We start from the raw sequence: 25,268 nt of genomic DNA, 5'->3' as shown, positions 1-25,268 counted from the left end.
AGGAGATAACTTGCAGGAATCACTTCTCTCTCTCTTTCCACGACGCTGAGCCCAGGGATCAAACTCAGGCCCTCGGATTTGCCAGCAGGCACTGTTAACCATGGAGTTGTCTCATCTTGCTTCCAAGGCAGGTTTCAGGTAGCCCAGGATGGTCTCAGACTTGCTATGTAATCGAGGAAGATGACCTTGAACTCTTGATCTTCCGGCCTTCACCACCCCCAAGTGTAGGAATTATAGGCGCGAGCTACGCGCCCAGTCGGCTTCCTGTCAGCTCTTCCTTATGGCTTCTTTCTCATTAAGAGGCACTTTCAGACCGAGGCTGGGTAGATTGATCCCGGGTCACCGGTGCCCTGCGTAAGCCTTTACAGGAGCAGACAGCAATCTATGCTTATTAAATGAAGAGACCGGTAAAGGAGGCCAAGTTCAGGATTGGGCTTTTTACTTGGGGAGGGGATGGGTGCTGGGGAGTAAACTCAGGTCTTGCTGGAGCTAAATGCTTTTCCTACAAGCTACGGTACTGGGCTATGCACCCTGGCTGTACGCAGGATTTTGAAGGCAGGAGGAGAAGACATAACATGTTTTCACCAAGGGAACAGAGTCAGGACAGACACAAACCCTCCTCCTCCTTAAGGCACTGAGCGGTGCCAGGCACATATGGGCGTCATGTCAACTGCTGTCACATTATCTCTGCCTTGAGCCTTTCGGTCATAGTCATAGACTTTTTCTTTTTCTTTTTAATCTGCCATTTTCCTTAGTTCTTACCAAAGCCCAAAGAGCCAGGCTGTTGTCCCTTTTTCTAAAGAAACGAGGGGGAAGCAGGACAAACAGTTGGCTAAGGTTGTTTGCTGGGTAAGTGGCAGGAACGGGGTTTGAACCCCGGTCTCTCTAACCCTGCCGCCCGCCCACCCCTGTTCCCTGCCTGGAGCACCTGCCTGCAGGAGGAGGAAGAGAAGAGGGTGGCACACAGGCATAGTGGGAAGGCAGGGAGGCTCCGCTGAGCTGGGGCCTCCGAGCGAAGCAGAGCAGCAGGCAGTTTCTAGAGCTTTCATTTCTGTCTGTCTCTTCCAAGCAGGTGAAAAACCCCACGGAGGGCCCTTCTCTCATTCCCCCCTTCCCACCTCCTCCTCCCAGCTGCCTCTTCCCCCCACGCTGGGAGGGGGAGGTCAGGTATGCCGCTGGGGATGCAGGGGGGAGCAGAGTGAGGAGGTAGGGGTGCATCATTCCAGATCCTTCCCCTCTAGCACCCCCCTTCCCCATCAAAGGCGCTCAGGGAGGCGAGAGCATTCCAGGTGGAAGGAACGGCAGGCGCAAAGGCTGCGGATTAAGGCTGTGGAGGCGGGGGAAGCCTGTGAGCCAGGCAGGAACCGAGGTTTGGGGCCCCCTGGGATTGCTCAGCGAAGAAGAACTTGCCTGAGGGGAGAGAGAGAGAGAGAGAGAGAGAGAGAGAGAGAGAGAGAGAGAGAGAGAGAGAGAGACACAGAGAGAGAGAGAGAGAGAGAGAGAGAGAGGCAGGAGAGAGACAGAGACACAGAGATACAGAGAGGAGAGAAAGAGAGAGACAGACAGACAGACAGACACTGTGTACCCATGAAGAGCCCAGGATGCCAGAGGAAGGGGAGTGGCAGGGGCTTTCTGGCTCTGAGCATTGAGCTCTCCGCCCACTTCCCTACAGATAGGGTTGGTGATGCAGGAGGCAGAGAGGTGATTCTTTTTGATCACTCCTCTGCTTTGTAGCTGGCAGTGCTAGTTCTGCATCAGACACACTGGCTCTTCAGGGATTCTCACACTGCATTTTCTCTCCCTCTACAAGATCCATATTAACGCGCCGCTCCATTTTACAGACAAGCAAACTGAGGCTCTGCCCAGGTGACAGAAATCAGAAAGCACGTTTGGGTTGTCTGGCTGGTTAGTTTTGTGGTTTTGTTCTTTTCTGAGACAGAGTCTTAACAAAGTAGCCAGTGGCCTCCAACACTCTATCCTTTTACCTCAGCCTCTTATCTCAGCCTCTGGGTGCTGGGATCCTAGGTGTTCTGCACCCAGCTCCAGACTGTGTAAAAGGCGGCCCATCTAAGAACTGATCTCTGGTCTGTTTCTACAGGTGGCAATTTTGCCTGTCAGACGGATGGGCTGTTCTCCCAAAGGGTTCCTGTCCCCATAGCAACGATGACAGGAACTCCCGGGTGGACCGCACTTTAGAGTTTGTGCCTGCCTTACTGCTTGAATGCCTTGAAGCTTAATCATCCCTATTTCAGAGATAAGGAAACTGAGGCTCCAAGAATGGGTATGACCTGGCCGAGATTTCAGCGCCCCAGAGCAGCAAAGGTAGTATTCAAAGGGAGTGCAGTGACTAGAGCTCTTTTCCAGTCCTTAGTGGGTTTGTTTCCTGCTCTTCTCAGGGAAGGGCAGTTCCATTTTGCTGTTGTTTTTTTTTTGTTGTTGTTTGTTTGTTTTGTTTTTTTGGTTTTTTTTTTGAGACAGGTTCTTACTAGGTATCTGAGGGTATGCCACCACTCCCAGCTAGTTTGAGGACATTTTTAGAGCTCCGGGAGGGGCATTGGGTGTGACCTTTGCCACCTGGAAATGCTCCGAGCATTAGGTATCTTTTATTCCTGGGGTAGAAGAGGGAGGCTGGGTTCAATCCTAGCTAGTGCTTCCTGACTGCATGTCCTAGAGCCAGGCACTGAGCTCCTCCGTTATTCCTTGGCCTCATGGGGAACATGAGGAAACAGAAACAGGCCCACAGACTTGTAAGGACTGAGGTAACGCCTACATGAACATCACGAGCATAAGCTTAGCATACAGGAAGTGCTGATTAAACCTTGGACATTATTAATGTTGTTACTATATATGACATTACCTTTTCACAAACCAAGTTGCCTAGCTAGCTACGTCATCTCCACAGGAAAAACCAAAGCCCCAAATCTTAATTCTTACTGCAGGAGGCATCACTGCGGACACCAGCATATTAGCAATCTTTTTTTAATTATATCTTTATTTTCTGATATGAGTACACTGTAGCTGTCTCTAAACACACCAGAATAGATGGTTGTGAGCCACCATGTGGTTGCTGGGAATTGAACTCAGGACCTCTGGAAGAGCAGTACAGTGCTATTAACCGCTGAGCCATCTCTCCAGCCCCAAAGATTTATTTATTTATTATATGCAAGTACACTGTAGCTGTCTTCAGACACACCAGAAGAGGACATCAGATCTCATTACAGATGGTTGAGAGCTACCATGTGGCTGCTGGGATTTGAACTCAGGACCTCTGGAAGAGCAGTCAGTGCTCTTAACCACTAAGCCATCTCACTATCCCCTAAACAAATCTTAACAATTTTTATTTGTGTTTGAGGCAGCATCTCCCAGTGTAACCCAGACTGTCCTGGAACTCTCTAGGTAGATCAGGCAGGCCTTGAACTCACAGACATCAGTCTGCCTGCCTCTGACTAAGTTTTGGGTTCTAAGGCATGCCAGAGTAGGCTCGATCTGTTGCTCTGAAACAAATGCTCTCCCAGGATGTCCTTGAATTTATTATTACCCAGATGATTCTCCTGCCTCAGCTTCCAAGTACAAGGATTAAGGTCATGAACCACCACATGGGGCTTAATAACCATAAACATTGTCAGATCTATTATTCCCACCCAATAGCTGCTGACATATGCCAATCACTGTGCTAAGTGATTTTAAATGTTTTTGAGACAAGATTGCATGTAGTCCAGGGCGATGTCAAATTTGCCACACAGCTGAGGATGGCCTTAAATTTCTTTTCTTTTCTTTCTTATTTTTTTGGGTGGGGGCAATGATGACAGAGTTTCTCTGTGTAGCCCTGGCTGACCTGGAACTTGCTCTGTAGATCAGGCTGGCCTAGAACTCAGAGATCCTCCTGCCTCTGCCTCCTGATTCTGGGATTAGAGGCCTGCACCACCAGGACAACCTTAAATTTCTAATCCTTTTATTTTCCCCTCCTGAGCACTTGGATCACAGAGGCACCACCATATCTGTAGGCTTAGATTTTTTAAAACCTAATTTTTTAAAAAAGATTTATTTTTTTAATGTATATGAGTACACTGTCACTGTCTTCATGGACACTAGAAGAGAACATCAGATCCCATTACAGATGGTTGTGAGTCACCATGTGGTTGCTGGGATTTGAACTCAGGATCTTTGGAAGAACAGTCAGTGCTCTTAACCACTGAGCCATCTCTCCAGCCTCAAAACCTAATTAGTAAGGGTTTTTAAACCCTTTAACCTCCCTTCTAGCCCACCCCCGACCAGAGGTAGTGGAAAGGAAAGGCTAAGGGTAAAAGGGGGATGTGGACCAGTTTAGAAATAATTCCTGAGGTGATTCCAATTTTTGTTGTCAGGATATCAGCAGTTCAGTTCACCCAAATCAGCAGTGGTAGCTCAAACCATTCACAAACACCAGTCATGCACGAATGGGCCATAGCAGTTCGATCCAGAAGAAACCCCCAGGCTCTGCCAATCGGCCTGAGTCAGAAGTGGCAATCATAAGAAGTTCTTTGGTGGGTTTCTCTCTACAAAGTCACAACAGTGATCAGTGAAGAAGGCAAGGTGACCCAATGCCACAGCGTTGTCCACTGTCTGTCGGGTTATACTTACACCTTTTCCAGACATCACATGCTCTCTCAGCTGTCTGCTCTAGCAAAAGATCACATGTCCTTTCTCCAGGCAGCTTCCACAAAACACCACGTGTCTGTTCTCAGTAAAACATCCTCCCACGTGTCTACCTCAGCAAAACCTTTACCCATAACACAGTTTCCAGAAAAACCTCACCTGACACAACTGAGTCTTTAAAGAAACCAGAAAATTTCACTTCATACATGTACATTTTTTTAGACAAGGTCTCATAGTGTAGCTCAGGCTAGCCTCAAACTACAGATCTTCCAGGTTCAGCCTCCTAAGTGCTGTGATTTCAAACCTAGCTCAATCGAATTTATTCTTCGCAGCCCTGGGAAACAGAAGTAATAGTAATTTTTTTGAGACAGAGTCTTATTACATAGCCTGGCTGGAACTCACTATGTAGACCAGGCTAGCCTCAAATTCAGAGAAATGCACCTGCCTCTCCCTCCACAATAGGCCAGAAACAATTTTTTTTTTTTTTTTTTTGGTTTTTTTTTTCGGAGCTGGGGACCGAACCCAGGGCCTTGCGCTTCCTAGGCAAGCGCTCCACCACTGAGCTAAATCCCCAACCCCTGCCAGAAACAATTATAACCCTCACTTTCTGTTTATTTTGAAACAAGGTCTCCCTGTACAGGCCACACTAATTCAAACTTGCTATATAGTCCAGGTGGGCCTTGAACTCCTGCCACAGTTCTGGGATTGTAAGTGTGTACCGTCAAACTAGAAACAGTGGCACGTACCTGTAATGTCAACACTCAGGAGCCTGAGGCAGGAGGATTATTAGGAGTTTGAGGCTAACCTGGGTTACATAGTATCAGGCTGGAGAGATGACTTAGCAGTTAAAGGGCTTGCTGCTCTTCCAGAGAACCTGGGTTCCATGACAAGAACTTACGTCGGGAAAGGAGGGCAAACAATAATTATCCTTCACTCCAGCTACAGGGGATAAGTCGTCAATCTTCTGTTCTCTGCAGATACTTACCTATCTGCACACACACACACACACACACACACACACACACACACACACTCACTCATATACACACACTCATATACACATACACTCTCACACACACATACTCATATATACATACACACATTCATATACACATTCACTCACACTCACACACACTCACACTCACACATACACTCACTCATACACACATACACTCACACATACACTCACACACACACTCACACATACACACACTCATATACACATACACTCACACACAATACACGCACACACATACACACACTCACACATACAACATACACACATTCTCTCACACACGTTCACACACACACATACACACACACTCACTCACACACTCTCACAAAGAGAGAGAAAGAGAAAGTGTGGGCTACAAGCTCAGCTATGATCCATATCTTTCAGATAAGGAAATAAACGCTGAGAGGTGAAGTAGCTTGCCCAAAGCCACAGCTAGATTTGGTAATACACATCGGTAACTCCAGGATTCAGAAAGCTCAGGCAGGAGGATTGCCTTGAGTTTGAGGCCAAACAAAATCAACAACACCTTCAAACAACATCAAGAACCAAATAATAACAAAATCACACATCGAGGAGGTTGTCAAAGAACAACTGAAAGCCAACTTGTCTGATCTTTAAAGATAAGAAGGCAACATGGCCTGGGCCTAGATGCCTGTATTCATTCTCTCTCATAGTCTGGATCTGCTCCTTCAGACTCATCTCTCTGGATGCTGGGTCAACCAAGCACCATTTGTATAGTACCCTTTATGTGCCAAACTCCCATTTTCTCATTAAATCATCATCTCTACTTTATGACCCTCTAACATATCTAATCTTCAGCCCTCCAAAGAGTAGATGAGGTACAGCAAGGGTTGGTGACTGTCCAAGCCCAGGGGCAGTGGTAAAAGTCAAGGTTCAGACCCAAGAGAGTCTACCTTGAAGACTGTGTTCTTTCAGTGCAGTGCCGAGATCCTAGGAGAACAGTTCCACTTTCAAAGCCTGGCCCCCTCCCCTGTAACATCCTTATATTCATTTAGCAATAACAGGACCTGAAGGTCACATTTACTCTGTCCTACCTCCTTACTGTCACTATCCTTGTTGGCCTCATTCCTTCTGCACCCCATCTTTCGATGTGTTCCGCCTTTTCTGACTTCCAGCTCATTTTATAGGCAGACACCTCCTCTCCTCCTCCTCCTCCTCCTCCTCCCTTCCTCCTCCTCCTCCTCCTCCTCCTCCTCCCTTCCTCCTCCTCCTTCTCCTCCATTTACCAATCCACCCCAGGTATCACCTGCTCAGGGGTGCTTCCTCTGACCCAATGGTCCCTCCCAACCTTCACTCTGGTAAACAGGTTCCCTTTCACGGTGAATTTTCACGAGCCTGGTCGTTTCATGAGGATCTGAGTGTGTTTTGCTCAGCATTGCAGCTCTCCATTCCCACGGTGCTCTGCGTATTGTAAGTGCTTAGCAGTTTTTAAACTTTTATTTGGTGTGTGTGTGTGTGTGCGCGCGCGCACGCATGCGCGCGCCCGCACGCGTGTGCATGTATACACACGTGTAATGGTGTAAACACGCCAAGGCCTATGCACGAATGTTGATTCTCTCTTTCCACCAGGAGGGAACTGGGGAGTGAAGTTCAGTTATCAGGCTCGGCAGCAAGCACTTTTACCCGTTGAACCGTCTCCGTAGTTTCTACTGGATGGGTGAATCCTTTAACAAATAAATGGCCGCTGGGAGCTTTGCCCACCCATTCAACCCACCATTAATTCAACAAGCCCTCACAACTGCCCTCAGTGGTTTTTACGTTCAACCGTTTCATTTTATGTGCATGTTTGCTTCAACCTATACATGTGTACCATGTATATGCAGTGCCCTTAGAGGTCAGAAGAGGGTGTCATAGTCCCCGGAACCAGGGTTACCAGGTAGTTGTGACCTACTTTGTGAGGTGCCAGAAATCGAACCTGGAACATTTGCAAGAGAGGGAAGTGCTCTTAATCACCGGGGCCATGTCTTAGCCCCTGGTGTCCACGTTTTAGAGAACGAGTCAGTGAGGCATAGAGAGACTGAAAGTGGTTGGAGTTCTGTTTCCATCTTGGGTCGGTCTGATCCCAGAGCCACTGTCATTTACACAGCTGCCCTCCTTCACTTAACAGTCATGCCGGGATTTAAACAGTCACTCGTCAGACTGAGTGTCCCAATTCAAGCCCAGAAGACTCCAATCCAGTGGTCACCGGGGTCCTGTTGACTCTGCTTACACGACAGTATCTGCCTTTTTGAAGTCTTAAGCTTCAGGGAGGGGGAAAGACTTGGAAATACACACCAAAGCAGTCTTTGATGGTGAGAGCTCAGTTCCAACAGTGGACAGACCTGATCAAAGACCTGGAAATGCCCAGTGTGCTGGTAAACGCCTTTAATCCCAGCACTGGGGAGGCGGAGGCAGGAGGATTCCTGGGAGTTTCGGGCCAGCTTGGCCTACAGAGGGCCCCAGTGAGATCTTCATTTGGCTTCTGTTTGGGTAATTCACCTGCTGGTCATCTCTTTTCTCTTGATTTCTAGAATGCTAGGAACACGTGGACCATATCTCGGGTGGTACTTTTCCACAAGAATATTGGTCTAGCTGGTGGGTAGCAGGAGACTCAAGTTCAGTGACTAGAGTGAAAGAAACAGTTACCCAGCATCCTTAGGACCATCCCAGCCTGCTAACCGGATGAGAAAAACCCATTTTCAGGTGACAAGATGTCACAGAGTAAGAAATACAGGAACAGATGCTAAGTGGGGTAGGTTTGAGTTCTGTGGTCATTTCCAATTGTGGGGAAATTTTATCATGTACTCAGGGTGTTGTGTGTGTGTGCATGCTGCGTGTGAGGGTGCAGGTCAGTGTGCATGCTGTAGGTGAGGGTTTAACCTGTGCCAGCCAGAGAATCACCTCAGGTACTGTTCTTCAGGCAATTTCTACCTTGGCTTTTGAAACAGGCTCTCTCATTGGCCTGGACTGCAGGAGCAGGCTAGGCTGGCTGGGCCTGTGAGCTCTAGAGTTCTTCCTGTCTCTGCCTCCCCAGCGCTAGTATTACAGTCGGCCTGTTTTGTTTCGAATCTGAGTTCTCCAACTCAGGTCCTCATGCTTTCAAAGTAGTACTTTACTGACTGAGCCGTGTCGTGTCGCCTCCCTCACCTGAACCCCTCCCCCCCCCACACACACACCGTGCACCCTTTTTAAAAGTAAATTCAGTAGTACAGGGCTAAGAGCGCAGCAGACGTGTCCGTAATGGAGCCCGCCTAAGATCTATTCTTCCGTATGAGGCCAATACCTGCTCTACAGAGATGGCTCTGGTATACTAAAGGTGCTAAACTGGATTTGTCACATTGTCACTCAGTTGCAGCATTTTGCATTCAATAAGCCACTTGGGCGTGTATTCTCATACTTCTCACCTTCATGGACTGGGAGATCTACTGCACCTACTTTATTTTGTAGAACAAAGTGAGAACTAGGAAGGTAGGAGTGATCTGAAGTTGCAGAGCAAAGTGACAGGTGTTTGGCTCACCGGACAGTGGCCTCTCAGAATTAGTTCCCAAACTCAGGATGCACGCTTCACTCAAAGACCTATCAGTCGGGGTGAGTTGAAGCCTATGACTCACTCTCCCCCACCCGACTTTCGGTCCTGCTTGGGACAAGGCGTGAAGGGACAGAACTATCTACAACTTGAGGGGTGTCCACATAAAGTTCATAGGCTCGGCCTGTTCCTTACATAAAAAATACTGGATGTCTGGATTCTAATAAAAATAATTTGTCTTTCAACACGTGTTAGACGAGGTCTTTCATTTACTAAGCTGATTATTTTTGTACTCTAACTTGGGCGTCGATTTACCTTTATTCCCATCTCCACTTCACTTGGTTTGCCCTCGCCTCTGTTTACTCCGATTGCGGAAGTCGCTCGGGTGGAGTTCCCGGGACACTACCTTTGAATACGTCTTTTGCGTACTTATTTAATTGGCATTCGATTCAGACCAATGGGATAGCTGGAAGACCAGGGCCGGTGGGGCAGGGAGCCAATCAGAACGGTTGGCGGGGTGTGGCTGCGTCCCGGGGCGGGGAAATCGTGTAATGGCGGACTCAGGCCGGTGGAGTGCGTTTGGGGGCGTAGCGCGCTGAGGGGGGCGTCCGGCTGTGTAGCAGCCCGCAAAGCGGTGGGCTGGAGCGTACTCCGTGGGGACAGGGACCGGCTGCCCAGCCCTTCATGTCGCTGAGGGCGACTGCGCGAAGTCAGGTGAGCAACAAGTACCCCTGGGCGCGCCCGGCTGTGAGACGGGAGCGCCGGCCCGGCCGCCCCTGCAGGGTCCCAGGGCGCCCAGTGTCGGCTCTGACTGCCGCTCTTACGGGCAATCGGGCTGTCAGCTCTGTGGTGACACCTCGGGGGTGATGGTGACCCAGACTGCCCTTTGGAGACTAGGGAGGGTCGGCGAAAGTGTGACGACCTGTGGCCCTGCCACCAACCCACTGTGTGCTCTTGAGCAAATCACTTCCGTCTTTGGGCCTCAGTTTACCATTTGTAAAAAAAGACTTCACCGAAGGATGTGAAGGATGTGAATTGGGTCCCAGCAGCTCCCCGAGCTCTTGGACAAGTTCTTCTCCAGGCTGAGCCTCAGTTTCCATATTTGGACCATAAAGTAATTGAAGAGCTTTTCGAGGACCTTGGCTGCTAAGCTGGGGGTAGGACACTATATAATGTGTGAGCGAGTGCACGTGTGCCCAGAATGGGCCCTAAAGAGAGAGGAGCCTTGGTTTATGGGCCACTTGTACCAAAGCGTGGGTGCTAACCAGAACGTGACGGGGTAGGGCCAAGTCCTTTGGTCCTTTGAGATGAGAAAATTTTATACAGTCGTTCATAGATTCAGAGATGATGAGGAAATTCTTGGAGCCTTTGGGATAACTCTTGGCATTTTTAAGTCCAGCCCTGAAGAGGAAGAAAGCCAAGGAAAATGTTAATGGTTGCCCTACTATGTGCCAAACCTTAGGTATACAGCTGTCCTTGTAAGTTTGCAGGTGAGGAAGCCCAGTCTTTTTCAGAGAAGTAACTTTGCTCAGGGTGACACAGTGCTGTGTGGCGCTTACTAACGTGAGGGTGTTTCCTCTGGGAAGCACCGGGGCAGGGATAAGTCACTGTTCTCTTAATAAAAGTTTGCTTTGTCATAAATGGAGGGAGGGGTCTAGCCCAGAGATCTTTGGTGTGGAGACAGGCCAGGTCTTGAGCTCAGGATTATTGATTATAAGTCCATCTCCTTTTCTCGCTCTGCGACTTAGAAAGGGCCATTTCTAAGTGTTAAAAGTCACTTTGAAGTGTGTCAGAGCAGTAGAGGATTCAGTTTGAGTCCCGGGCAGGTGTCCTGCTGAAGAAAGTTCAGCAATTTGAGTTTTGGCTCAGGGTGTCGTCATCTGAGTGTCTTTCTCTCCTCTGTAAGAAAGCTACGTTTTATTCGGAGGGGAAATTTACCCGTCTGCTAGTATAATTTCTTTGGGTTCCTTGGGGTGAAAGTTTCAATAGCCTGCCTGTGTTAGCATTTCTTTCTTTGTACTTTGCTTATCTTGTAGATGAGTGAAGGCGGTGGACTTTGAGTAGGAGTAGGCTGGGTACCTTAGCCCTTAAGTTTTCCAAACCCCAAGAGCTTTGGGTTAATCAAAATAGCAGGTCCAGCTGTGGGTATTGTTCTCATATGTCAGTGTTAGGGAGGAAAATCCGAGGAGGAAGTTGCAGAGAAAGAGGGCGTTTCTTAGCTGTGCAGCCAATATGTATTTTCTTTGTTTGAAATTCTAAAACCAGAAAAGCAGCAGCTAAAGGAGGAAGGAAGGAAAGGACTTCTAAAGCCTGCTTCCTGTCAGGGAGCTGTAAGGACTGTCCCAGGCCATGTGGGAGGCTCTGCTTGCCCAGAAAAAGGCCATTGAATTGGCTGGACATTGAGAATGCTCTTCTAGATTTTAGAATCTAGAGTGAAGTAACTTTAGGTCTTAAATCCTCCACGATGAGCGATTAAGGGACATTTCATTGAGTCCTCACTGTTGGTTCACTGTTCCCCTCATCCTTCCCAAACTTTGAGTTTTAATGTGATGAACTCTGGGTTTTAACATAATCTGACTTTGCTACTAGAGGGTGCAAAGCCACCATCACTTGAAAAATATGTTTGCCTGTTTATTTATAACTATGTTGTTAATTTCTTTTTAATGTTGCTGTTTGTTTGTTTGTTTATTTATGTTGAGTCTGGGCTTTCCTATGTAACTCAGGCTTGCCTTGTCCCCGGTGTTTTCCTGCGTCAGACTCTCGAATGTTGGGATTACAGGCAGCAAGCGTTAGCACACCCTACTCGGTTTTTGACATTTAAGGTTTCTCTTTTGAATGGTTGTGAATCATATGACCCCCATGGTAACTTGGGTTCTCAGACAGAACAACAAGTGCTCTAGCCTGCTAAGCCATCTCTCTAGCATTTTGTTTTTAATAGTCTGCATGTGTGTATATCTTTGTGCGAATGTGTGTGACTCTAGTTCCCGAGGATCTGATTTTGTCTGACAGCAGGCATGCTGCACACGCATACACGCAATACACTCAAACAGTAAATACTGTGTATAGCAAAGTTGGTTTCAGTGACTGAAAAATAGTGTTATGTAGAAAACTTTTTTTCTGTGATGTAAAACTTTTACTTTAATTAAAATGTAGACAGCGGGCGTTTTCTCTTAGGTACCAAAGTATGCATTTTAGTACTCTCTCTGTACTTGTTTTGACATCTACTCTTTTTTTTTTTTGGAGCTGGGGACCGAACCCAGGGCCTTGCGCTTGCTAGGCAAGCGCTCTACCCCTGAGCTAAATCCCCAACCCTGTACTTGTTTTGATAAAGTAAAATGACTCCCCCCCTCCACCTTTTTCTCTTTGTGGTGTTGCCAGTGGAACTCCATTGTTTCTGCTAAGCAGACACATTTTACAGCTGAGTTACATCACCTGTCCTCTCTGCCCTCCTCCTGTTTATAAATAATAATTTGTGGGTTTTTTTTTTCCGCTTTATTTTCTGTAGCTATTGAGAAAAGCAGTACCTTTTCTGTACACTCAAAGGTTTATGTTTGCAGAATTTTAGAGCTGATGTTGCTTCAGGGTGATGCTTAGTGTAATGTAGGATAATCGCTAATAGATGGAATCTGGGTCAAAGTTTTTCTTTTTTCTTTTCTTTCTGTTTTTCTTGGTGTTTTGAGACAAGGTCTCTTGTAGCACAGGCTTGCCTGGAATTAGCTATGTAGCTGGAGGATGAGTTTGAACTCTTTGTTTTAAAAAGAATTATTTGGGGGCTGGAGAGATGGCTCAGCGGTTAAGAGCACTGACTGCTCTTCCAGAGGTCCTGAGTTCAATCCCCAGCAACCACATGGTGGCTCACAACCATCTGTAATGGGATCAGATGCCCTTTTATGCTGTGTCTGAGGACAGCTATAGAACTCATATACATAAAATAAATAAATAAATCTTTTTAAAAAGGACTTATTTTATGTGTGTGGGTGTTTTGCCTGTATGCGTATATGTGTGCATCATGGACGTGCCTGGTGCCGTGGATCCCCTGGAACTGGGGCTGCAAACAGTTGTGAGCTGCCACTCGGGTGCTGGGAATTGAGCCTAGGTCCTCTAGAGGAACATCTAGTGCTCCTAACTGCTGAGCTATTTCTTCAGCCCCTGACCTTGAACTCTTGATCCTTCTACTTCCACCTCAAGGTCTGGGTTTAGAAGCTTGTGTAAAAGTAATTCTTGGAGGGTTTTCTAGGCCCCTCTTTTCCCCAAATAACCACTAGGCGTTTCTACATCGCTCTAGCCCCTGTTAGCTCTCTTTTTTCTTTTTTTTTTCGGAGCTGGGGACCGAACCCAGGGCCTTGTGCTTGCTAGGCAAGCGCTCTACCACTGAGCTAAATCCCCAACCCCTCCCTGTTAGCGCTCAACCAAAGCTCCAGAGACCTGGTGTTTTTATTAACAAGCTACAGGCCTAAGCTGGGCAGTCCTCAACTCTCTGGGGTACAGAGATCTGCATTTGAATAATACAGACACCCTTAACATAGTGCACAAAACCATCTCCCAACAGGCTTATGCCATTATACCCAGTTTTTGTGGGGTTAGGGATGGAAGCCAGGACCTCAATGCATGCTAGGCCAAACTCCACCAATTAAGCTACATCTTCATTCATCCCATATGTACTCTTAGATCTTCTGACATACCTCTACTATAGAATGAAGTTCATTGTTTGACATTGAAGGGTTTCTTCTCTTTGTAAGAAACCCCGGGGCAACATAGATTTTAAGAATTTTGTTCCACAGACTATGGGACTACTGTGTTTGAAGCCTTCATTCAGTTCATCCTCCCATTTGAATGGCTCCATAATGTCTGTTAATAGCACTTTGACAGGGGTGTAGAGAGGGTATGGAATGGTGGATTGGCAGCTGGAGGTGGAGTAGTTGTGGGATTGGACTAGGGAATAGGAACTGCCCACTTTCTTCCATTTCATAAGTGCTGATACTGTTGAAAATAATTGTAGAGTTAGCATTTCTTTTTTTTTTTTTGGTTCTTTTTTTCGGAGCTGGGGACTGAACCCAGGGCCTTGCGCTTCCTAGGCAAGCGCTCTACCACTGTGCTAAATCCCCAACCCCAGAGTTAGCATTTCTAACTTTGCTTATCTTGTAGATGAACTAGTGAACTAGTATGTGACATTCTAAGATACACTTGTGATTCTGGGTAAATAATCTCAGCACTTGGGAGGGGGAGGCCAGGGGTGAGTTTGAGGCCAGCCTGATCTACAGAATGAGCACTGGAACAGCAAGGTCTACACAAAGCAATCATGTCTGTGACAAACATCAACAAAACTCAAGCCAGGGAACTGTGGTTTATATTTCTTTTGTGTTTGTAATTCCTAAAGACCAGAGCTTCAAACTGGTCCCTATCAGAATTGTCCATGAAAAATGTGCTTATTAAGGGCACAGGAGCTCTGATGTCAATACTTAACCAGGAAGAACTGTTTATCTCTCTAGCTCAATGGTTGAGGGCACTGACTGCTCTTCCAGAGGACCTGGGTTCAAATACCAGCACTACATGGTAGCTCACAACTGTAACTCCAAGATCTGTCACCTTCACATAGACATGAATGCATGCAAAACACCAATCCGTATAAAACAAAGGTAAATACATTATTTCTCATTTGTGTGTGTGTGTGTGTGTGTGTGTGTGTGTGTGTGTGTGTGTGTGTGAGATGTATGTGTGCCACAGAAGGTGTGTGGAGGTCAGAGGACTACTTTGGGGGTCAGTTCTCTCCTTTCATTTGGTATCCAGGGGTTGAACTCAAAGTTGTTAGGTTGTGAAATTTTTACCTGATAAACCTATGAATATATTGCTGACATATCACATTGTAACTGCTCAATGATATTTTTTTTTGGTGAGTTTTATGTTGGCAGTAACATGAGTTAAGTATGTTAAAAGAGGATTCAGGCCAGGCAGATATGACAGACACTTTTAATCCCAGTACCTGGGAGGCAGAGGCAGATGGATCTCTGTGAGTTTGGGGGCAGCCTGGTCTACAAAGTAAGTTCTAGGAGCCAGAGAGACCCTGTCTCCAAATAAATAAATAAATAAATAAATAAATAAAAAAAATAAAATCATTTGCCTGTTGACTAGATTTTGAGTGCTGGGATTACAGACGTGGCCCACCATCCCTGGCCAACTGAAGGTTATTTTTATTAGCCTTACTGAGGTTCAGTGGCGTGACAAGTGATAATTTGGGATAGGTAGAAATGCATACTTTGGGTAAAGGAGACAGACTCCCGTGCACCAGTGATGCGAACAGAAGACATTGAAAGTTGTAGGTTGAGGGGCTGGAGAGATGGCTCAGTGGGTAAGAGCATGCGTTAATTATTCTTCCAGAGGAACTGAGTTTAACTCCCAACAACACATCAGGTGGATCGAAGCCAGCTCCAGGGGACTGAGTTCTCTGGTCTCTGTGGGCACCTGCATTCATGTGTACATACCCACATACAAATACACACATATACATAGTTAAAAATAATAAAAATAAAATTAAAAAACATAGGAGGAAGTTGTAGTTTGACTGGGTCTCCAGCATGACCTGAGAAAGAGTTGATGGTCCATCGCTTTTGGTTGACTAGAGAACTGAATGGTTCCTTTGGGAAGAAGGCTATGACATTGGGTGCTTTGCGTATCCTTTAAAGCCGATCTCAGAAGCCTTTCTCTGCTTTAGGAAATGCTCGTTGACTACCTTCCATCCCTCCTTTGTTAAACCACATTAATCAGACTCAAAAGCTTAGACTACAAAAACTACTGAATCCTGAGACCAGGGAAGAGCGTACCTTGGTTATCCAACACTAAGTGAAAACATATCCAGCCAAGTACCATTGATTGAACACACACTGATACACATATACACACAAAAAAGGGGAAAGGCCATGAATTCAAAAGGGAAGAAAGCAGGAGTGGGTATATTGGAAGGTTTGGAAGGAGGGAAGGAAGGGGGACATGATGTAATTGTATTATTATTTCCTCCCCAAGTCGGACAAGTTATAAAATTGTTTCTCTGACTGTGAGCTGCTGCAGCTTCTCCTCCTCTTCCTTTTCCTCCTGCTCTTTCTCCTCTTATTCTTCTTCCTCCTCCTCTTCTCCTCTTCCTCCTCTTTTTTTCCTGTAGCCCTGGGTATCCTGGAACTCAGAGAGATTCTATTGCATGTGTCTCCCAAGTGCTGTGATCAAAGGTGTGTGCCACCACCCCTGGCTTACTGTGTACTTTTTAAGGACAGGACTTAATGTTATTCTCTCTCTTTCTTTTTAGTGGAAAATGAACCCAGGACCAATCTCATATGTGCTGGGCAAGTGCCACACCACTGAGCCACATCCCCAGCCTTTTAATTTTTTATTTTTTCTGTTCAGGGTCTCACTACATAGCTCTGGCATTGTGTAGACCAGGCTGGCCTCAAATGCACAGGGGTCTGCCTGCCTCTGCCTTACAAGTGCTGGGGTTATAGGCATGTGGCACCACTATCCAGCTTTGTTACTCATTTTTGTATGGTTAGCGTATAACATAACGTATAAACTTAATAAGGGCTAATAATACCTCTGTTTTATTCGTGGGGTGGGGGGTGGGGGTATTGGTTTTGTTTTTGAGATAGGATCAGGACAGTCTTGAATTCCTGGTCCTCCTGCCTCAGCCTCTTGACATCTTATGCCACTGTGTCTGCCTTCTCTTACTTCATTTGTGTGGGTTTCTCTCAATTCCATTTCATGGTCAGATTAGAAATTTAAACAGCCTCCAGTTTACTATCCACTGCCAGTAGTGATGTGATACCCCTTCCCCCCACCCCAAATGTGACACCCAGAAATATCTCTAGACATTGTTACACAGACACTGGAGAGCGGAATGCCCCAGTTGAAAACCACTGAGTTAGCAGAGTGGCTTGATGGCCTGCAGAGGGAAGTGCGTGCAGACGTTCTGAGATGGGTGCCTGGCTTCTGTTCCTCCTTTCTGGTTGTAGGTCCCTGTCTTTGGATGAGAAGAGAAATTGAGGGAAATCAGGAGATGACAACTTTAAAATAGCCACATGATTTTTATTCTGTTCAGATTTTATTTTATTAAGTTAAAATATATTGGAGCAGTACAGAGAGCTGAATTATTTATGCAGATCTATGTAAATTCAATTTCTTATCACTGATTAAGATTAGGTGGAGTACAGAGCCAGCAGACTGTTACTTCCATGAATGAAAGACTCAGAAAGCTTCAGTCCTAAAGATCAACTAGAATTGCCTTTTAAAACCTGCTAGAACTGGTCAGGATTCTTCTTAACTGAAGTTTGAGTTTTCTGGCTCAGGTCTATCATTTGCTGTCCTTGTTTAGATACTTTAGAACTCTACAACACAGGTTTAAGGTCCAGGGTAAAGCCTCTTGCTACCATACCCAAAGACCTGAGTTCAGTCTCTGAATGAAAATGCTTCATGTCTGTTGCTGTAATGAAGTACCCTGACAAGGTGACTTAGGGGAGAAAGAAAGGGCTTACGTTTTGCTCACAATTCTAGCTCATAATCCATTGAGGCAGGACTTTGAAGTAGCTAATCACATCCTCAGTCAAGAGCAGAGAGAGTGGCAAATGCGTGCACGCTTCTGTTGCTTAGTGCACTTCTCTTTCTAGGTCTAGGACCCAAAGCCAGGGAGTCTTTCCACATCAGTTAAGGTATCAGGTCTTACAGACATGCCTACAGGTTGTCCTAATCTAGACAGTCTTGCTGACATGTTCTTCTGTGATGATCCTACATTGTGTTAAGTTGACAATTACAACTAACCATAGGACTCTCATGTGAGAGAACTAACTCCTGCAAGTTGTGCTCTGACCTCTACACAAATACATGTCATCTAAAATAAAAAATTATTGCTGGTTGATGATAGCACACGCCTTTAATCCCAACCCTTGGGAGGCAGAGGCAGGAGCACCTCAGAGTTTGAGGCCAGTCTGGTCTACAGAGAGAGTTCAAGGAGAGCCAGGGCAACACAGAAAAACCCTGTCTAGAAAAATCAAAAACAACAACAGCAAAAAGATTTATTTATTTCCTGTTTTGACTATAGTATGTGTGTGCTGGTGCCCATGGATGTCAGAAGAGGGTATTAGGTCACCTGGACCTCGAGTTACAGGTAATGAGCTACCATGTGGGCACTGCATCCTCCGTGAGAGCAGCAGGTGTTCTAGACTGCTGAGCCGTTACTCCAATTCTAAGAAATAGAATATATATATATTCCCTGGAGCTGTCTCTATAGACCAGAGTAGCCTCAAACTCACGGAGATCCACCTGCCTCTGTCTCCTGAGTACTGGGATTAAAGGCATACATACACCACCACTGCCTGACACTAAGCCAGTTTTTTTTTTTTAAGATTTATTTATTTTTTTTTCCTTTTTCCTTTTCTTTTTTTTTTTTTTTTTTTCTTTTTTTAGAGCTGAGGACCCAACCCAGGGCCTTGTGCTTGCTAGGCAAGTGCTATACCGCTGAGCTAAATCCCCAACCCCCAAGATTTTTTATTTTTATATATAATAAATACACTATAGCTGTCTTCAGACACACTAGAAGAGGGCATCGGATCCCATTACAGATGGTTGTGAGCCACCATGTGTTTGCTGGGATTTGAACTCAGGACCTCTAGAAGAATAGTCAGTGCTCTCAACCACTGAATCTTCTCTCCAGCCTGTCTTCTACATTTTTATTTTTGTGATGTGGGCATGTGTGTGCTACAGTGCATATATAGAGACCACAGGACAACTTGCAGGATTCTGTTCTCTTCTACTGTGTAGGCTGTGGGGATAGAACTCAGGTTTGTTGGGCTTGGTGGAAGCACGTTTACCTGATGATGCCCATTAGCCTGCATGTGGGAGATAATACACTGAAAAGCTGCACACTAGTCATAATGCTTGCCAGTAGCTTACATATGTTTGCTTTGCATGACTTGTAGCTGACATTGTCATCTATAAAGTTGTGTTTAAGAAATATGCAGTTCAGAGAAGGAGAGGTGGCTTGGAAATGGAGTGCCTGTTGCTCTTCCCGAGGACCCCAGTTCAATTCCCATCATCCACACATGGGGCTTACACTGCCTGTCGTGCTAGCTCCAGAGAATCCGATACCTTCTGGTGTCTTGGTATTCGTACACACAGATTCATTCATACATGTGAATATAAAATTTAAAAATCGTAAAAAAACCACAAAGTTGAGTAACAGCAAAATCACCCCCAAAAATCTGATGTCTTAAGTGCGGTTATGATTGTGTGTTAGGCCGCTTCCGTGGCTCTCCCATGGCTGTCGGGTGGACTCGTTGCCCTACAGTAGCATACCATTAGCATCACATATATCTTAGTCACCATTAAGGTAAAGTTGAATGAATGTTTTTTTCCTGTTTCATTTGAAGTTATGAATGGTACTCTAGAGAATTCAAATGTATAGTCATGAATAGTATCTCAGAATAGTTACCATTTATGCAAATGAAACACACTTCTTAACTTAGAAACCAAACAGAATTGAATTAGAAAAGAGAAGAATAGAAACAAGGATTGTACAGAGGGAATGCTGTTCAGATACAGACATACGTATCTTAGAACAAATCTGCTTCGCATCAGGATTTCTAGAAACCTAAAAATAAACAGCTTGAAGTTGATGGGAAAGGCTGCTAAGCTTTGCTTATGATGTTTGATGTCGAGCTCTGGTATTCCTTCTCCGATGAAATGTAGGAAACCTGAAGTGGACTCTCTAGTTGTAAGATTAATTCCAGTTGAATAAAATTAAGTTTCTTATTTTTAGGATATAGATGGCATGTTTTCAGAGAGTTATGGTCCGTTTTAGTTTCAGTTTGAGTGTATGCACACCTATGTATTTATTACACACATATCTTATAGCTTACACTACTTTAAACTCTGTAGTCGACACAGTGGAATAACAAGAACAGTTCTTTGGCTCTCAAGTATTTAGAATCACTCCCTCTTCTCCCCAAGATGCCATTGTTCTAGCAAGTATCAAAAAACAGTTTCCTCCTCTTACTCCTCTGCCTCTTTTTCTTCTTCCCCCTCTTCCTCCCCCCAACCCCTTTCTTGGTGCTTGGATTGACCTGGAGCCTCATTCATGCTAGGGGAGAGCTTCACGACTAAACTACATCCTCAGCCCTCCGTTTTGCTTTTCCATTTTGAAATAGGGTCTCACTAGGCCTCACTCACTCTGTAGCCCACAGGACCTTGCACTTGCCTCAGCTTTCCAGGGCATTGGGATTAAGGCCTGTACCATCAGGCCTAGCTTCAAAACAGATCTTGAGAAATTGTTTAACTGTGTAGAAAATCTTGCTTCGTACTTATTGGTATACTCTTCCATTTACATTAGGAATTGTAGATTCCTAAAATCAAAGTTGGATTTTGATAAATAGAAGACCGACTTTGTCCCTCTCTAGCTTGCAAGCTGCCTCAGGTTCATGGGTGATAATTTGCAGTGCTCTGAGCTCCCAATATATTCTGGTATGATCAATCTCCATCATTTGAGATAAACTGTTAGTAGCTACTTTTAATATTTTATGAATAAATTATATCAGTTCAGAAACAAACCTTTAAAAATTTTATTTTTAATTTATGTACATTGATGTTTTGCTTGCTTGCATGTCTAGTTATAGACAGTTGTGAGCTGCCATGTGGTTGCTGGGAATTGAACCCAAGTCCTCTGGAAGAGCAGTCAGCTCTTAAACACTGAGCCATCTCTCCAGTCCCTGCAATGAACTTTTAAAAAGTCACTCTGCTCATGAATAGCAAAGTTTAGACTGAAATAACTCCCCCACCCCCCCCGTCCCTCCCCACCTCCCGTTCTTTTTGGAGATTGGGTCTCATGTATCCCAGGCTGGCTTAGAACTCATGTAGCTGAGGATGGCCTATGATTTTGGTCCTTCCACCTCCAACTTCTATTGCAGGAATGAGCTCAGTTTGTATGGTTTTGTTTTGTTTGAGACAGGGTCAGATTAAGCCGCCTGTGCTGTCCTGAAGCTCAATGTGTAGCTCAGGGTGGTTTTGGATTCTCATTTTCCTGTCTAGGTAGCTGAGGTTATTAGCGTGTTCCACCATGCCTGGCTCCCAGCTGATGTACTTATTTATGTATTATCATCATCATTTGTTTTTGGTTTTGAGACTGTCTTATTTTGTAGACCAAGCTGAGCTTCAGCTGGCTCCGACTGGCTTTGGCTCTGCTGGGATTAGAGGTGCGTTCCACTATGCCGGTTCTTTATTTTTAGATTTTGAGACGTTTAGATTTTTAGAGTTTTATGTAGCCCATCCTGACCTTATACTCACAGTGTAGCAAAAGATGTCCTTGAAATTTCTGATCCTCCAGCCTCTACCTGCCAAGTGATGGAATTGCAGGTGTATGTAATACTCTGAGACTACCCACCTCATTTTACATATCTACTTCTTGGTGTTTGCCAGATGGTAGGAGGTAGTATTGCTATATGACTAAGAATTTAAATTCTGAAGCCAGGTGTGGTGGTGCACATCTTTAATCCAGTGCTCAAACAGGTGGGTCTCTGAGTTTGAGACCAGCCTGGTTTTGGAGCGAGTTCTAGGTCAGCCTGGGCTACAGAGTGAGGCCCTATCTCAAAACACAAAGCGCAGAACAGCAACAGCATAAAGAATGTAGATACTGAGCCAGGTCCAATAGGTCAGGGCTAAGGTTCTAACACAGAGGACACACAGGCCTGCCTGGCCTATAGAATGAGATCCCCTCCCCCCAAATCCACTGAGATTTGTATGTAGTTTCTTGCAGCTTCTTCTCTTAGCCTGTTTGCTTATCTGTAAAATGTAGAGTATATTTCAGAGAAATATTTGGAGCATTAAATGATGCCACTCCTTTGTCCGGTGCTCAGTAACAGTTGTTAGCATAAATTAGAGAATGGCATTTTCCTTCTGGCATATCATCTGTCTATTCTAGAATTACACTTTGGTTGTTGTTGTTGTTTTTGATACAAAAAGAATAGTTAGAATTAGCAGATTAGACGGTCTCAGTTGTGGTGGCACCATCCAAAGCACTATGGTCAGGAATTCATTGACTGCACCTTCCTTCCCCCAGACCTGCAGGTGGTTAATCATGGCTGTTCCAGTGACATTCAGTTTCTTTGCAACCTACTTGGTCTGGTCTTGTCAACCTTGACATCTGTGAACAGAGTGTGTTATTCTCTTCTGTCTGCTTCTCTCAGACTTTGTGGTCAGAGTGGACTTAACAGTGAGTGGTCAGTTTTCTCCTGCGCGTGCTCTTCTGATGTTATTTGGAGCCGCGTTGTGGTGGCCTGCCAGAAGTGGGGGATGTCCAGCTGAGGGCGTGGCATTCAGTGTCTTTCAGTCATTTCTTCTCTGTATTTACTGTCTTTGCCTTTGGGATGAGGGTGGGGATGGCAGAAATGTCCTTATTTTTCCTTGTACCATTTCGGTGCAAAGGGATGATTTCTCCTCTAGGGCAGTGGTTCTCAACCGTCCTAATGCTGCGGCCTGTAAAGAGGATTGTACATTCTAGCTAGCCCATGTAAAGGCACAGAGTCCAGGTATGTTACTTACAAGCTGTAAGCCTGGATTGGGCAGATTTTGCAGCTATGCTAACTTATGTCCCAGCCATATGTCCCTTGTTACTGGCTGGCTGCATGCTCATCTCCTCTCATGGCAGCTTCTCTTCTCTCCTTGTCCTTTCTTCTCTACAGCCAGGTAACGGAAGACCTGCCGACCTCTGCCCATGCCCAGTCACCCTAACTGTGTCTTTTTCAGACAACAAAAGCTGGTATGCATAAGAATTTTCAGGGAGCAGGCATGGAATTATTTTTGTTGCTACTTCATAACTGTAATTTTGCTACTGTTAAGAGTTATAATGTAATCTTTGTTTTCCAATGGTCTTTGGCAACCTGAGAAAAGGTCTTTCCATCCACAGGTTGAGAACTGCTGTTCTAGGGCTTGGTGGGGAGGAATGAAATGCTACTTTAAAAAATTAAGGCTGTGTTGTCCAAAATTCATGATTTCTCATAGGAATTTGTTTGGAAATGTAACCTGTTAATTTTTGTTGCCTTTGGATTTTATTTTTCTTATATTCTACATTCCCCACTTCAGCAGTGAGTTTAATTGTTTTAAATTCAGGATTGGGAAGTAAACTTACTTTTTATTGGGTCTAGTAAAAGCAGGGGCTACTAAATAGGAACACTTTATATTAGAAATTTTCTCTTCTCATATAGTCTTTCAGATGATCATGGATAAGAGCCAAAGCCAGGCACTTTGGCTCCATAGTGAGTTCAAGACTAACTTAGACTGCATGGATGACAGCCTGCTTCAGACAGAAATGCGGAAAGAAGAGAAGGAAAAGAATTAAAAAAATTTGATTGTCCTGCGGCTGTACTCCTAAGCCTACTATAACAGAATTTGAAAGTTTTGCACGACCAAGCATGGTGGTTCACGCTTGTATCCTGCCAATCCCAGCATTCAGAAGCCTAAAGCCAGAGCATTGTAGATTCAGGGCCAGCCCTGGGAGGCCTGGAGGACTGTACCTCAAACACTCCTTAGGTTTTAAACAGCAATGATAATGAAGTGAAAACATTGTTTCTTGACCTCTGTTTTGTAACTTTTTAAAGATTTGCTGCAGAAATGTCTTCCATTTGACCACTTTGCTTCATATTAAAGATGCTTGGAGATGTGTCCGTCTGTATTTTTAAAATTCTGCCTTTCTGCAGAAGCGCCTCTGTCCTTTGTTCTTCTCAGTTATCTTCCCAGACAGTTTCTATTTTACCTTTTCTGTGTGGCGACCACAACTGCACATTCTATTCTAGGTACAGACACTGTGGTTTGTACAAGGGACAATAATGCGTCCTGTGTTTCCTGGGCTTCCATAATAACATTCAGCATTTTCCTGGCTTTTTCTGGCTGTGTTCAGGGTAGAACCGAGGGACTTTAAAACCCTTTCCTGTGTTCAACAGCTAGCTTTAGAGCTCATCTCTGCTAATTATAGACTATTTTCCCATTACTACATTATCTTATTTTTATCTACATGGAGGCTATATCCCACAATTCTAGACACGTCCAACCTTGGACCTTCATATTTCTCTCTAGTACTATAGATTCCAAACTATAGATTCAATAGTTTATAGATTATTTATTTAGCTTTATTTATTAATTTTATGTATGTGAGTACGTTGCTGCTCTTTTCAGATACATCAGAAGAGGACATTGGATCTTATTCAAGACGGTTATGAGCCACCATGTGGGTGCTGGGAATCGAACCCAGGTCCTCTAGAAGAGCAAGCAGTTTTCTTAGCTGCTGAGCCACTTTTCCAGCCTTTGGTTCACTTTTAAGAGCCAGAGAGAAGCGAGCTGGAGAGATGGCTTAGCACCTAAGAGGACTGGCTGCTCTCCGAGAGGACCTGAGTTTGTTTCCCAGCCCATATGGTGGCTCACAGCCTTCTATAAAATGTCTGCTGACCTCCTCAGGCACCAGATATGCACATGGTATACATATAGTACATACATGTAAAACACTCATACTCAAAAATCTAAATTTTTTTAAGAAAGTAATAGAGAATACTATTAGTAGCCCTACTGAAAGCATTGATGTAAACCAGGATGAATACCCTAAAAGGATACCTACCTGTTGGCAAATTTAGGTTTAATATGTGACAGGGTATATTGATTTTTAATTATAATTATAATTGAACTTTATTTGCCATAGATACTTACTAATACAGTAGATGCTTTTGTTTTTCTCTTGCTAATAGAAGTCGCCTTTACCTGATGTATTTCATATTTTCTTTTCTTGATTTTGTTAATTTGTTTACTGCGTACCAGACCACTTGGGAAATATTCTTTGTCAAACTCTGTTTCCTCCATGTCTGAAAAATACCAGCAGGAATTTTTGTAATACTTGTCCTGTTTTTTTAAAATATTGACATTTAAAACCATAAGTCCCAAAACATCTTTATTAACATGATTTCTACAAGGAATGGAGCTGGGTAACAGAGAACTAATACTATTGTCATCTTACAGATGTTTGGAAATAATCATTGTATGGTCACAGGGCTGTGTTAATGTTTGTTGGAAAGGGTTATGGCA

The 25,268-nt window shown here is 44.8% G+C and overlaps 1 protein-coding gene across 1 annotated transcript in view; it reads left to right on the top strand.

Annotated features, from left to right (window-relative positions):
- The first annotated feature begins 9,711 nt into the window (after window positions 1-9,711).
- Wasf2 (WASP family member 2) overlaps window positions 9,712-25,268 on the top strand; it is a 63,596-nt gene continuing 48,039 nt past the window's right edge. The window contains exon 1 of the mRNA XM_032896639.1: window positions 9,712-9,890. The gene's annotated coding sequence lies outside the window, so the exon portion shown is untranslated. The remainder of the gene's footprint in view (window positions 9,891-25,268) is intronic.

This window comes from Rattus rattus, chromosome 1 (assembly GCF_011064425.1).
Source record: "Rattus rattus isolate New Zealand chromosome 1, Rrattus_CSIRO_v1, whole genome shotgun sequence".
NCBI classification, from domain to species: Eukaryota; Metazoa; Chordata; class Mammalia; order Rodentia; family Muridae; genus Rattus; species Rattus rattus.
The sequence above is the reverse complement of the archived record's forward strand: the minus strand, read 5'-3'. Positions and strand labels throughout refer to the sequence as shown.